The sequence below is a fragment of the Phoca vitulina genome, unplaced genomic scaffold (assembly GCF_004348235.1).
Source record: "Phoca vitulina isolate PV1807 unplaced genomic scaffold, GSC_HSeal_1.0 scaffold6, whole genome shotgun sequence".
NCBI lineage: Eukaryota > Metazoa > Chordata > Mammalia > Carnivora > Phocidae > Phoca > Phoca vitulina.
In genome coordinates this window covers 49,107,524-49,121,232 of record NW_022589709.1, presented here as the reverse complement: position 1 = coordinate 49,121,232, position 13,709 = coordinate 49,107,524, and the positions used below count along the sequence as shown (strand labels likewise).

The following is a 13,709-nucleotide window of genomic DNA, read 5'->3' as shown; positions in this document are numbered from 1 at the left end:
TTTGATAAATATTTTATTCCACTTAATATATCAAAAATATTATCATTCCAACATGTCATCAATACAATTGTATTATTTTATTTATGCTTACAGCACACCTTTATTTGTGCTTACAGCACATCTCAATTCAAATTAGCCCACATTTCAAATGCGTGATAGCCACCAGTGGCTAGTGGGCACCTACTGGACAGCACAGATCTAGATCCTTTTCCCTCCTGAATAAGGAAAGTCGGGGCACTACTGAGTACTGGATTAACTGAGTTCTTCTTGGCTTTTCTTAATTCCTTTAACTTGTGAGTAGATGACCATGATACAAGAAAGCAGTCTATAACCCTGGACAGAGTTTGATATTAAAATAAAGAAAATCTTACAACAAAATCAATGTGACACACGCCAGAATACACGGAAATTAAAATAGAAATGGTAAATGCAGGTCTAGAGGCTCTTTCACCCACTACCAATTCTGCTCCTGTTGGCCTCTGATGCTACTCTAGCTTGGAGAGACTGCATGGGGTCTTTTCTCCAAGCTGGGAACGGCGGGAGACAGCTTTGAAAGGGAGGGGATGGCCTTTGCCTAGGAAAAACCGGAATCTGTGATCTAATCTATTTAATGATTCACAACCCAAACATACCGAAGACAAAGGACTAGCATGGGGCCTGGGCCTGGGGAGCGCAGGGAGCCAGAAGGGCTGGAGAAGCAGACACAGGAATGTAGTAGGGCTGAGGACCAGCAGGTGAGAAAGGAAAGAACTGAAGACTCAGGAAGTGCCTCTGAAGACCCTTCATTCCATCTATTATGCTAGGAGACAGCCAGGCCTCTCTGCATTCTTAGCAAGAATGTAGACTCCACACCCCGACCAGAGCACAGAGATACTTCATGTCTGTTGTGTGGGACAGAAGCACATTCTGGAGGGGGCCCACGCTAACCACCATCAGGATTTGCCGTCTAGGATACGCAGCGTCAGAGAGGCTGGGCCTCCAACTGGCGTTCTCAACAGCTAAGCAGAATCCCCAGCCAGGCAGCCAAGTGCAGGACCTCCTGCCCCCCACTTCCACAGGCACTTACAAGGAACCGTAGTTCCTGCCTCAAGCTCTAAGTAAGGATTAGTGGGCATTTTTTTGTGGATGAATAGAGTTGATTCTTTTTTTTTTTTTTTTAAAGATTTTATTTGACAGAGAGAGAGAGCCAGAGAGCACAAGGGAGGAGAGGGGGCAGAGGGAGAAGGAGAAGCAGGCTCCCCGCTAAGCAGGGAGCCCTATGTGGGGCTCGATCCCAGGACCCTGAGATCATGACCTGAGCTAAAGGCAGATGCTTAACCAAGTGAGCCACCCAAGTGCCCCTAGAGTTGATTCTTTAAAATATTTTTAATTCTTCCATCAAAGGATCAAAAGAAAAGAGTAGAAACCTGAGATTTTGAACTTTACAAGATCCGAAAAATTGTATTCTGTTCCAAAATTTGCCCTTGTTTGTTTTAATTTTAAATGTTTTAAATTATTAGCCAGGTAAGTTATGTATTTTTCTTTCTATATATGGCAGCAAAATTAACATTTCAAGAAGATGCATCCTATTTATACTGTGGTTTTGTGTATCCCTTTGAACGCCAGTGGTAAGCCTGGACTGGCCTAGTCACCAAGCCCAGAACACACCTTTGCGCCCTTCTTCCTGCATGTCTGCTCAGGTCTCTCTCCATGCCCAAAATGTCCTCCCCACTCTTTCCATTCACCTACCCGTAAGTCCCCGATCAGGAAGCACAGTTTAATTTCTATCGAATCTCTCCTATGAAGTCCTCCCTGATGACCCCCATTCAGATGCTCCCTCCTCCAAACTTCTTCTTTCTATTCCACCCACGTGACCTTGAATGATGGCCTGTGTTGTTTTATCTAGAATGCACGTACCCTTCTCCACCTGCAAGCATTCCCTGAGTTCTATGCTAGACACTGAGGTGGACTAATGGCTCAACATACTTTTTGTCCTGCTCCTGACCACTCACACTGCTACCAGTACTATTTCTCCTTCCTAAATGATTTTCAGCCTGGGGGTCATGGAATAAACACAAGTCCTTCTAGGGGATGTGTGAGAGCCACGGATGTGGGGAAAGGACTTTTCTAAACCATACACTTGGCCTGGCTCCCTCCCCATTCCCAATCCCCAGGGAATCTGAATTAAAGACCACTCCCACCACACTAGGTATTCTTTGAGAGACCCTATCTCACCTAGCCTCAGGTCTCCTCAGGGGACCTCAGCAGACCGTTGTCTCAAATAAAAGAGTCATCATGCTTACTAATTCTTGTTGCCAAGAAGACAAATGATCTCTCCTGGGCAGGTGACCTCACCTGGCGACACCCTGATGATCACAACCTGCCACAGGCCCTAATCACGCCACTCCTTCCGGGATTCACAGACATGAACTCCGTACTGCACACAGGGTGCTCCTGGAGACTGGCCTGTCAGCACGCCCCACCACTCAGGCTGCTGCATTACCTGTGGACCTGAGAGGCGCCTTCTAACAGCAAACATGACACCAAAGTGGGGTTTTAAAGTGGTTCCTGGGGCGCCTGGGTGGCACAGTTGGTTGGGGGGGTCGACTCTTGGTTTTGGCTCGGGTCATGATCTCAGGGTCATGAGATCGAGCCCCTCTTCAGGCTCCACGCTTAGCGCAGAGTCTCTATGTCTCCCTCTGCTCCTCCCGGGCTCGTTTACAGGTGCGCACTCTTTCTCTCTCGAGCTCTTCCAAATAAATAAATAAATAAATAGAATCTTTAAAAAAAATAAAGTGGCTCCGTAAAGCTGGCATTCTCAGTCCAAACACAGCACTCCCTTCTCCCTCAGCCCCATTCTTTTACACTTTTGACTAATTTGTATGTGTCTGTCAGAATATGTCACGATCACAAGCTGCTTTGAGGACAGAGATACCAGCTTTTTTCTCTTTTTTTTGGTATTCTCCACAGCCACGGATGTCATTTTTAATGTGTGTTCAAATTTTTGAGACAATCCTTATTTTTTAAAAATCCGCACAAGTGGGGCGTCTGGGTGGCTCAGGTAGTTGGGCGTCTGCCTTCGGCTAAGGTCATGATCTCCAGGTCCTGGGATCGAGCCCCTCATCGGGCTCCCGGCTGGCTTAGCGGGGGGTCTGCTTCTCCCTCTCCCTCTGCCGCTCCCCCGGCTTGTATGCAGTCTCTCTCTCTCAAATGAATAAATAAAATCTTTAAAAATAAATAAGTAAAAATCCACACAAGTAAGAAAGTAATCTGGGATGGAAATGATAAAAGAAAAAAATCACCGTACTTGGAACAGTTATCTTAGAGGAGGTTGATAGCTGTGGCCCATACTGTGAGAGAAAAATAGAAAAGAGATCACAGAGATTACAGTTGGTTCAAAGTGAAAACTGCCGGGAAGAAATAAATGTGTGGTGCCAATAATCTCTGAAATATTTTCTGATTAAGAAAACATGAAAAAAAAGCCCCACAAGGTTAAAGGTTGCTCTGTACGAAGGAACAAACCTGGAAGGCAGAATTTCTGTATGCCACGCTTTGTTGGTGCTTTGTACCTACTGCCAAAGTCAGCGAGAGAGGCAACTGGGGTTTTTCCAAATATATTTATATTATTGTTTTTAGGCCTGGACGGGGGGGGGGGGGGGGGGGGGGGGTTCATGCTTTTGAAAGCAGAGTCTATGCAGCCTGTCTGAGGCCAAGCACAGCAGGGCCATCTCCCGCTAGAGCTCGGGCCCTGGTTCCCAGACCCTGGCGGACCAGCAAGTCTCCAGAACCGGGGAGGGAAGGGTCAGGAATCTGTCCTAGGCTAGCAGAGGGCTTCAGACCAAGGTAGAGAACCACAGCGTTGCTGTATAAAGGCTGAGTGGAGAGGAACCTGGGACAGGACACAAACAAAAGCTAGCCCGGGAACTCTCCACATTTCAAGTAAATGCCCCTTTTCAAATATATTCCACACGCAGGCGCAGCAGTTACCACTGCCTCCAGGAGAACCCCACGTGTGCGAGGAAAATGGGGAAGAAGCAGACGTTTGGGTTCTTTCGTAGGGAAAAGTTAGCCGTGTGAACACATTTTGGCTATTGTTTTCTTAAACTCCTCCGGAATAAATCCCCACATTCACATTCTGGAAGATGCGAATATAAACAATACACAGCTTTTGTTGTTCAACTGAACATACTGGTCCCTCCTCTGAAACCTAAATTTGTATCTTCCATCTTATTATTACTGACATAGATTAAAAAAAAATTCCAGACCAAAAATACTTGCAATCCAGTCTACTTTCTGGTGATTCATAAACTACTAATTCCTAAACCACTTCATCCCCTCTTTCATCCTCCAACTACCGACTGCGTCTTTGCCCCCACAGCTTGCGGTGACCTATCTCAGCCCCCTCCTCCTGCCGACGCTGGTCCCCACATGACTGCTTCCATACAGAATCTGCTTTCACCTTGCTCTCTCCTCCACAGCCGGCTGTCCTCCTAACACTCCTCTCCCCTTCCCAGGGAGCTTTGCCTCCAAAGAGTTTGGAGAAGTGAACAACAGAAGAAATGGACCCATCTTAAATGTGGCCTCTAAAATGGAATGAAAAACAGGATGAGAAAGTCAACCCAAACCAATTGGAAAGCTTCTTGCAATATTGTCAATAATTATGCTCAGTTCATTATGTGTCTTCCGTTACTCATAAACCCCCAGAATTATGAAAATAAAGATCATTTCATGTTTCTCATGATAAAAAATTCAAAATGTCAATAATGCAATATTGTATAATGGCAAATAATAAGCAATATAATAAAACTTTGGAGATTTATCTGATAAACTTAGGGAATGAGAAGCATCTTTGCCTTAGAGCTTATGGATTCAATGGTTTGTCACAGAGAATACCAACACAAGATTGTCCTGGAGGCCTTTAAACTGTATTGGTCATCATTTTCTCTCAATATACTAATGAACAAATCTGTATGATTACTACTATTAATAATAATATTTTAAGGTGATTCAACGTAATTTCAGTATGGACATTAACATATAAAGTCTGAAGAGGTAAAATGGATTAATGACTTCTGGCTGGGGGAAGGATCAATCTAGTCTTCCTAGTTTTTTTGTTTTTGTTTTTAAGATTTTATTTATTTATTTGAGAGAGAGAGAGAAAGAGCGCACGAGCAGGGGGAGGGGCAGAGGGAGAAGCAGACTCCCCGCTGGGCAGGGAGCCCGATGTGGGGCTCAATCCCAGGACCCCGGGATCATGACCTGAGCCGAAGGAAGAAGCTCAACCCACTGAGCCACCCAGGTGCCCCATTTCTGCACATTTCTAAATATTATCGCAGAGCTGCAGCCCAGTCTCAAGTGGACTATGGATCTCATAGTGGATCAAGTGGACACATGGGCTCTCTGGCCACGCTTCCGGCTCTCTGCAAATGCATCCCGCCGGCAGCAGAAAGGATGCCTCCATCAAAGGCCATCACCAGCACTGACAAAAGGTATTTAAACACAGAGTGACAGAACGATGAACTCTCCTGTAACAAGAACTCTTAGAGATAACCGGTCCAAGCTCTCCTGCGTATTTCTTCAATCTGCCCTTTCATCACCATCAATTTCCCCCACTGCCTTCACCCAGCCCCTCCTTAGCTTCCTACTCCCTTCACTGCTGCAGCCTCCTAAAAGGTCTGCCTGCCTCCAACTACGCTCCACACCCACCCTAAAGTGAAAATCTGATCCTGCTTAAAACCTGTCAATGCCTCCCTACAGCTTTCACTGTCCCTTGGAGATTCCTTCTGGTGCGCACGCAGGCTCTCCCGCCATGCTCTCCAGCCTCCCATCTGATCATCCCCCTTCCTGCACTCAGGGCTCCAGCCCGAGCCTCCTACAGAACTGCTCTCTTCCCTCTGCCCCTGTTTATGTTCCCCTCTCACAGTGGAGAATGCTGTCCAATCCCTTTCCCAACTGCACACTATTTATCTGGCCAACTCATTCCCAACCCATAAATCTCAGAAAGCCTCCCCAGACCCCTGGGCTCTGGGAGGCACTCCTACTACGTGCACATAATACCCTGGGCTACACCCAAACACGCTCCCCTGGCATCATAATCATTCATTTGCTTGTCTGCCTCACTAGGCTGTGAGTTTGCCAAGGGCTGGAACTATGTCTTGTTTATCTTTCAATCTACAAATGAGAGACTGAGTGAATAAATGAATGATCAGCCAACCCGCATTTAACAGATCATGAAACTGAGGCTACCGTCTACATAACCAACTGGCAGGAAAGCTGGGACTTAAACTCTGATCATATCCTATCAGAGAAGGACTCAAAGGGTTATCTTTGTATACAAATAGCAGAATATTATGTTTATAATGGGACAGGCAATATTTGTTAACAACATGAATAATCACACATTGTAAAAAGAGTGACATTAAACTACCAAGGTTGTAATTATATGTAATAAGGGCATGGAGAGCAGAATAATTTAAATTTTTCTTATTAGCTTTTTTCAAGAGTCTGTTCCTAGAAATGGGCACATTTTCCTGAAATGAAAACATCCAGATGAGGTTAAACTTCAAACCCAGCTGGTTTCTGGTATGTATATATATATATATACACACACAGTTGATCCTTGAACAACACAGTTTTGAACTTCTGGGTCCACTTACATGCAGATTTTTTCCAATAAATATAGTATAGTACTGTAAATGCACTTTGTCTTATGATTTTCTTAATAATATTTGCTTTTCTCTACCTTATTTTATTTCAAGAATATAGTATACAGTACAAATAACATACAAAATATGGGTTAATCAACTGTTTATGTTATTGGTAAGGCTTCTGGTCAACAATAGGCTAGTAGCAGTTAAGTTTTTGGGGAGTCAAAAGTTCTGTGTGGATTTTCAGCTGCCAGAGGGCTTAGTGCCCTTAATCCCCACATTATTCAAGCACCACTTGTATATGTATACATATATATGTATTGTACTCCTGCATATATGTATATTATATATACAGCTATTTAAATAATTATTATGTATACAATAAGTATATATACATTCCTTGTTAGGTGAATTCCCGAGGTTTGAATAAGTTACCTTAGATCTGAGGTTCTCAAATTTTTGTATACAAAAGAATCACCTAAGTTATTTTTTAAAAATAAGGATTCCTAGACCCAGACCTCAGGATTTCAGATTCAGTAAGTCTATAATAGAGTCTAAGAAGGTGCATTTTTAAAAATTGAGGTGAAAATCACATAACATAAAATTAACCATTTTAGGGTGTCCAGTTCATAAAAAAGAAAAACAAAGCTGGAGGCTTCCCAATTCCAGATTTCAAGTTATATTACAAAGCTATAGTGAACAAAACAGTATGGTACTGGCACAAAAACAGACACAGAGATCAATAGAACAGAACAGAAAACCCAGAAATGAAACTACCATTATATGGTTAATTAATCTTCAACAAAGCAGAAAAGAATATCCAGCTGGAAAAAGATGATCTCTTCAACAAATGGTGTTGGGAAAACTGGACAGCAACATGCAAAATAAAGAAACTGGATGACTTTCCTACGCAATACACAAAAATAAATTCAAAATGGATTAAAGACCTAAATGTGAGACCTGAAACATAAAAATCCTGCAAGAAAACACAGGCAGTAACTTCTTTGACATTGACCATAGCAATTTCTTTCTAGATACAGCTCCTGAGGCAAGGGAAACAAAAGCAAAAGTAAACTATTGGGACTTCATCAAAATAAAAAGCTTCTGCAAAGCAAAGGAAACAATTGAAAAATTAAGAGACAACCTACTGAATTGGAGAAGATATTTGCAAATGACATATCTGGTAAAGGGTTAGTATTCAAAATATATGAAGAACTTATAAAACTCAACACCCTAAAAATGAATAATCTAATTTAAAAAAATAGGCAGAAGACAGGGACGCCTGGGTGGCTCCATTGGTTAAGGGTCTGCCTTCATCTCGGGTCATGATTCCAGGGTCCTGGGATCGAGCCCCATATTGGGCTTCCCCCTCATCAGGGAGTCTGCTTCTCCCTCTCCCTCCACTGCTCCCTCCCCCCCATTCATGCTCTCTCCCTCTCCCTCTCTCTCTGTCTCAAACGTACAAAAAAAAAATAAAATGAAATAAAATATGCTAAGCCATATGAAACATTAAAGATGTTTAGCTAAGAAAAATAATAAAGTGTCCATTTCAGCAACATTTTAGTATATTCACAATGTCATGCAGCCATGTCCTTATAGAGACTGCATATATAGTTTTTAACAAACTCCCCACTGCTGCACGTGGTCCCCAGGTGACAAACTCAGAATAACCACCTCAAATTTTCAGATAATGATGACAGAGAATGAGAAGCCTCATGGATCGCCCTCAGATTATAAAAGGAGATTTAAAAAAAAAAAGTCAGCTTTCCCAAACATCTAATCCTAAAAAACATATGCCTTTGCCTCTCCCTTTCATGAAATGAAGCTAGTTTATTTCAGGGCTTCTTATACTAATGGATCCAACATGTTTAGATGTACCCAGTACTTTTATGCCTACAAAGTAGGGCAGTGCTAAGTGAAGTCAAGTGAGAAAAGTGGAAGAAATGAATCACTGCTCTAAAATCAGCCAGATCCAGGCCCTGTTTCCTTGGGTTTTAGTCACATTATTATAGCACATTATTAAATTCTACTTCAGGCAATGAAACTGTCAATGAACACAGAAAAAGTCTCTGGAGGAAGAACTGTAACCAGGTTTCTCCTTATAGCCAAACTCTCATCTATATGTAAGTGAAACCGGCTATTCTGATAAGAGTTGATATAAATATGTAATAGCTGCATAAAGCTGTTGAGATCAATTACAGTTTTCTCTTCAAGGTTTTAGAATCAGCTTTCCTAGTTTTAATTCATGATCTAGTTGCTCCAGAGTTGACTCTGATTTTAGCTCATTTTACTCAAGGTCAGACTTCAGTGAAGATTCCTGGAGTCTGGCAACTATAAAGATCAGCATGGTGACAGGCGCCCCGGTTAAAATGGTATCTTCCTATTAGCCACCAATGCTGCTTCTCTTGAGCGATATCCTACTAAAATAACACAGACATAGAATATGATGAATAAGATGCTGTGATGAGTTAGAATAAGATGAAAACTCATCACAATGTGAAAAACCAGGACTGAATGACAACCTATAATACCCAAGAGAATCTTGGAGAAATGTCTGTAAGCGGTAAGGCCAAAGAAGCTGGACTGAAGAAACAAGGGCTGGCAACTCCCATTTCCCTCATGATACAGAGCCACCCCACCCACCTGAAAAGAAGCAGGACGGCAGCCTGGGACGGGACAGTGCTAATTTTTGAAATGACCAGAGAATTATATTACCTTCCCCCCCTTTCTATATGCGGTTAGAGATCACATCTCCCAGAAAACAATGAGTAAGAAAAGAAAAGGGTCTGACAGTGGGGCACACTGTATCCTGGGAAATGCCCCCGAAGTAAAGCCCTGAAGGTATGGAGATAGGAAGAGTCTGGTAGCTGTGCATGCTGGGGTTCTTCTAGCATTTCCAAGAACCAGGTAGTCAAAAAGGAGGAAAATGTCAAGTATGTCAATCAGAGTCACTGGAGTGTAGAACACTCAATGCCTAAGGCCACTGGGAACTGAAGAAGCCATGCACATCAACCTGACCTCAAACGACAGGTTTGGGAAGAAATTAACCAGGGAACCGTGATCAGAGGTCAAGAGATGGCCATGTACTCTGTGTGGACAGATCCGTCATTGCTTATACTCAGAGGAAGAATATATAGCTGATAATGATTTATAATGAAAATGAAGATTTTAGCAGAGGCCTCTTCAGAAAGATTCAGGAGAAGCACAGGTTCTATGAACAGAAATGTAGAAAGCCAAAAGTAGAGATAAGGGACAATGGGATGAGCTAAAAAGGAAAAGATGAGATGCAAAAGCCCAGTTGATTATGGCTAATAGGTATCGACCTCAAGTAGATCTGCACTTAAATTCTGGCTCTTCCATTTGTCAGTCCATTCGGGCTGCTCTAACAAAATACCACCAACTGGGTGGCTTATAAACAACAGAAATTTATTTCTCAGTTCTGGAAGCTGGGAAGACCAAGATCGAGCACCCATGTGGTCACCTACTGGTGAGGGCCCGCTTGCTGGTTCACAGCCGGTGTCTTCTTGCTGTGTCCTCACATGGAGGAAGATGCTAGGGATCTCTCTGGAGTGATTTCTACAAAAGCACGAATCCCATTAACGAGGACTCTACTTCGTAACCTAATCACCTCCCAAAGGCCCACCTTCTAACCACCACATGCGTATTGTGGATGGACACATTTAGACCATCAGAGTAGCCTTGGGCAAATCACATAACCTCTTTAAAGTTCTGGTTTCTTCACTTATAAAATGGGGATAAAGAAACCTATTTCACAAGGCTGCTTCGAGCTTTAATGCTAACAACATGACCAATAAGGAGAAAGTATAGGGAAGGCTCTAGAACAGGGCCTGGGTATGCAGTAAATACTTAACAAGCAGTAGTCATTATTATTATTATTATTACTAACAAGCGTAGAAGAAAAGGGAACTGATTGAGGCAAAGGAAGGATTGCAAGAAAGTAAAAATACAATCAATAATAATCAACACTGGAGATCCTAAAGAACATAAGCCAAGTTGCAAAAATGTCTAACTGATAATGCAGAGGAGATCCAGAAGACTGAGAAAAAGGACAGAGAACTGAAAATAATGAGAGAGAAGCTGAATCAGCGATTCAACCTATTAATTAAAGCTATTTTTGAGAAATAAATCGAGCAGAACTAAAGCAATAAGCTAAAATATGTACAAGGAAAACTTCCAGAGTAAAAAATAATCTCAGCAGGCAGATCAAAGGGCTCATATAGATGAGGCAAAATTAATTTTCAAATATTTTAAAGACCTACACTTAGATATAACTCAGCAAAAAATTTAAACTATGGAGATAATTAAAAAAGAAAAATCCTCCAAAAAAGGTCCCAGGGACCAGCTCAACCAGAAAGATCTTTCAAACAATCTGTAAACTGTTCCAGAGCATAAAAAAAAAGAAGGAAAAGCCATCCCAACTATTTTATGAAGTGAGTATAACCAAGACAACAGACCTGACAGAGAGAAAAGGAGCCACCAATCCCACTTTCACTTCTGAGTCGAGGCAAAAGTCCTAAATAAAACCCTTGCAAACGGAATTCAGTAGTATAAAAAATATATATACACATGATCAAATTGGATTTAGCCCAACAAAGGAAAGATGGTCCCAGATTAATGTACCTATTAATATATCATAGTGTTAGACCATAAGGCAGCCTTATTGTAAGGTAATCCCCATTACCTCAATGCGAAGCTTCAAAAATTATTTTTGACAACTTGAACAAATAATACATTATGGATGTTTATGAAACAGTCAACTATTTAAAATATGGTTATATAAACACATTTGAACTCATATAATAAAAGATCTTAAAATATTGCTTCCTTCCAACTCTCACATATCATGAAAACCTATTACTGCACCTCTTCCCATGCATGCTTGACAGCAATAACCATTGTCACGGGAAGAACTCTGAGATATTTAACAGTTTTCCAGAGGTACCATGTTCATTTCTACCTGAGCACTTCACAGTCTACATAGGGTACATTTTCCTTTCAGGAAATCATTTATCCTTAAATTGCAAAATTGTGATCTCTACAACAAAGGCCTGCTTTATAAACTTACAACTTCCAATTCTTGCAACTGTGAGGTCATTTCCCAGGAATAAGTACTAAATCAGTATTAAATGTCTTGGCCTCTTTTTTTATTGATTCTTTCTAGTGACCTCTATAAGCATTCGATTCCAGACCTGATTAAATTGCTTTACCAGGCTGTTCAAAATAAAGTAAATTGAGAAGACTCTCAGAATATGAGAGATCTTGTAAGGACTCAAGCATAAGATGTCTCCATTTCTTCAGAAGAGGGGAACTTTGCGGGGTTGGAGGGGGACACGTTATCTTACATTCAACCCGTTTCACAGCAGGGCATGCTTAGAAAATTGGAGTGTTTGTATCACAGTGAAGCAACTAAACAACACTGCTCAGGGTGAATGCCTCTCCTGGCTATGCCCAGGCTCCTCAACAGATCAATATGGCAGCAAACCACGGGGAAAGCTCTGCTATATCATAAGGTCCAATAAGAACATCCAGGTCATCATCGGCATCATCTCAGAAGATGGACTGGAACCAGGAAAGTTGCTGCCTGGCTCTGCCTGGCTGTGTGGCCTTAGGCAGGTTACTTAGCCTCTTTGTGCTGCAGTTCGCACATCTGCACGATGGGATAATAGTAGTCCTCAGATATTATCGTGAGAATTAACTGAGCTAAGTCATGTAAAGCACTTTGAATTCTACCCTACGCAGAGTAGGTATTCAATAAGTGCTAAATTCAATAACAATGCCTAATTAAAAGCAAAACAAAACTACTCCTTTTTTTAAGATATTATTTATTTATTTGAGAGAGAGAGAGCGCGAGCGAGAGAGAGCACAAGCAGGGGGAGTAGCAGAGGGAGAAGCAAGACTCTCCCCTGAGCAGGGAGCCCAATTCAGGACTCGATCCCAGGACCCTGGCTCATGACCTGAGCCAAAGGCAGACGCTTAACCGGCCACCAGGCACCCCAAAACAAAACTACTCTTAAAAAACACAAGCTATGAGTAGAATACCCAGATTAATTCCTCAAAACGTCACCACACATGCCTCACATTGTCACTTTACAGTAAAATTCACCGAAGACAAGTCCTGTCCTCACCCTTGGAGTTTCCAATCCAATTTTTAAGTTTTAGCCAATGATCGCCAGGGATTTGAGAAAGCTTTTTCATGAAAGACAGGCCAAAAAAGATACAAATGACCTTAGAAGGAAGAGAGGCAATGTTGGGAGTATAAGCGAGCTTAAAAGTAAAGGTATGGGCTCACACATATACACACATACAAGTACACATATGTGTATACACATATCTACATACACACTCACACCGACATACAGTTAATAGCTAAGAGCACAGGCTTTGGAGAATGAATAATTAAAAAATACGGTAGTTAAAATGAATTTAATAGAAAAGATTACAAAATAATGATAAGGAAATTTCCCAAATAGTAGAAGAAAAATAAACAGGAGAGGAAAAAAACTAAGGAAATCAGAGGATAATCCACTATCCAAATAACAGAAGTTCTGTAAAGAGAGAATAGGAGAAAGGTAGGATGGAGGGCCAAACAATTCTGAAATAAATAATACAAGAAAGCTTCCCATTAAAAAAAGCATCCTCGGGCGCCTGGGTGGCTCAGTCGTTAAGCGTCTGCCTTCGGCTCAGGTCATGATCCCAGGGTCCTGGGATCGAGTCCCACATCGGGCTCCCTGCTCTGTGGGAGGCCTGCTTCTCTCTCTCCCACTCCCCCTGCTTGTGTTCCTGCTCTCGCTATGTCTCTCTCTGTCAAATAAATAAATAAAATCTTTAAAAAAAAAAAAAAAAAAAAAGCATCCTCATTTTTAGATACAAAGTGGTCTCAGAGTACTCAGCATAATGAGTAAACCAAGATCTACACCCATAGCCCATCGCAGGGACGTTTTAGCAAACTACGTCTAATCAGACGGAAGAAAAATTGTGTGTATAACAGATGAGGAATCAGAAGGGCACTGCCATAATGAAAACTATTTTCAAAAACTTTCTTTCCTCCTTCTTTTCTGTTTT

At 41.9% G+C, this 13,709-nt stretch overlaps 1 protein-coding gene across 1 annotated transcript in view; it reads right to left on the bottom strand.

Moving 5' to 3' along the window:
- The window catches only part of ARSB (arylsulfatase B), a 165,257-nt gene that overhangs the window by 120,570 nt on the left and 30,978 nt on the right, over positions 1-13,709 (bottom strand). The gene's annotated exons all lie outside the window — the stretch shown is intronic.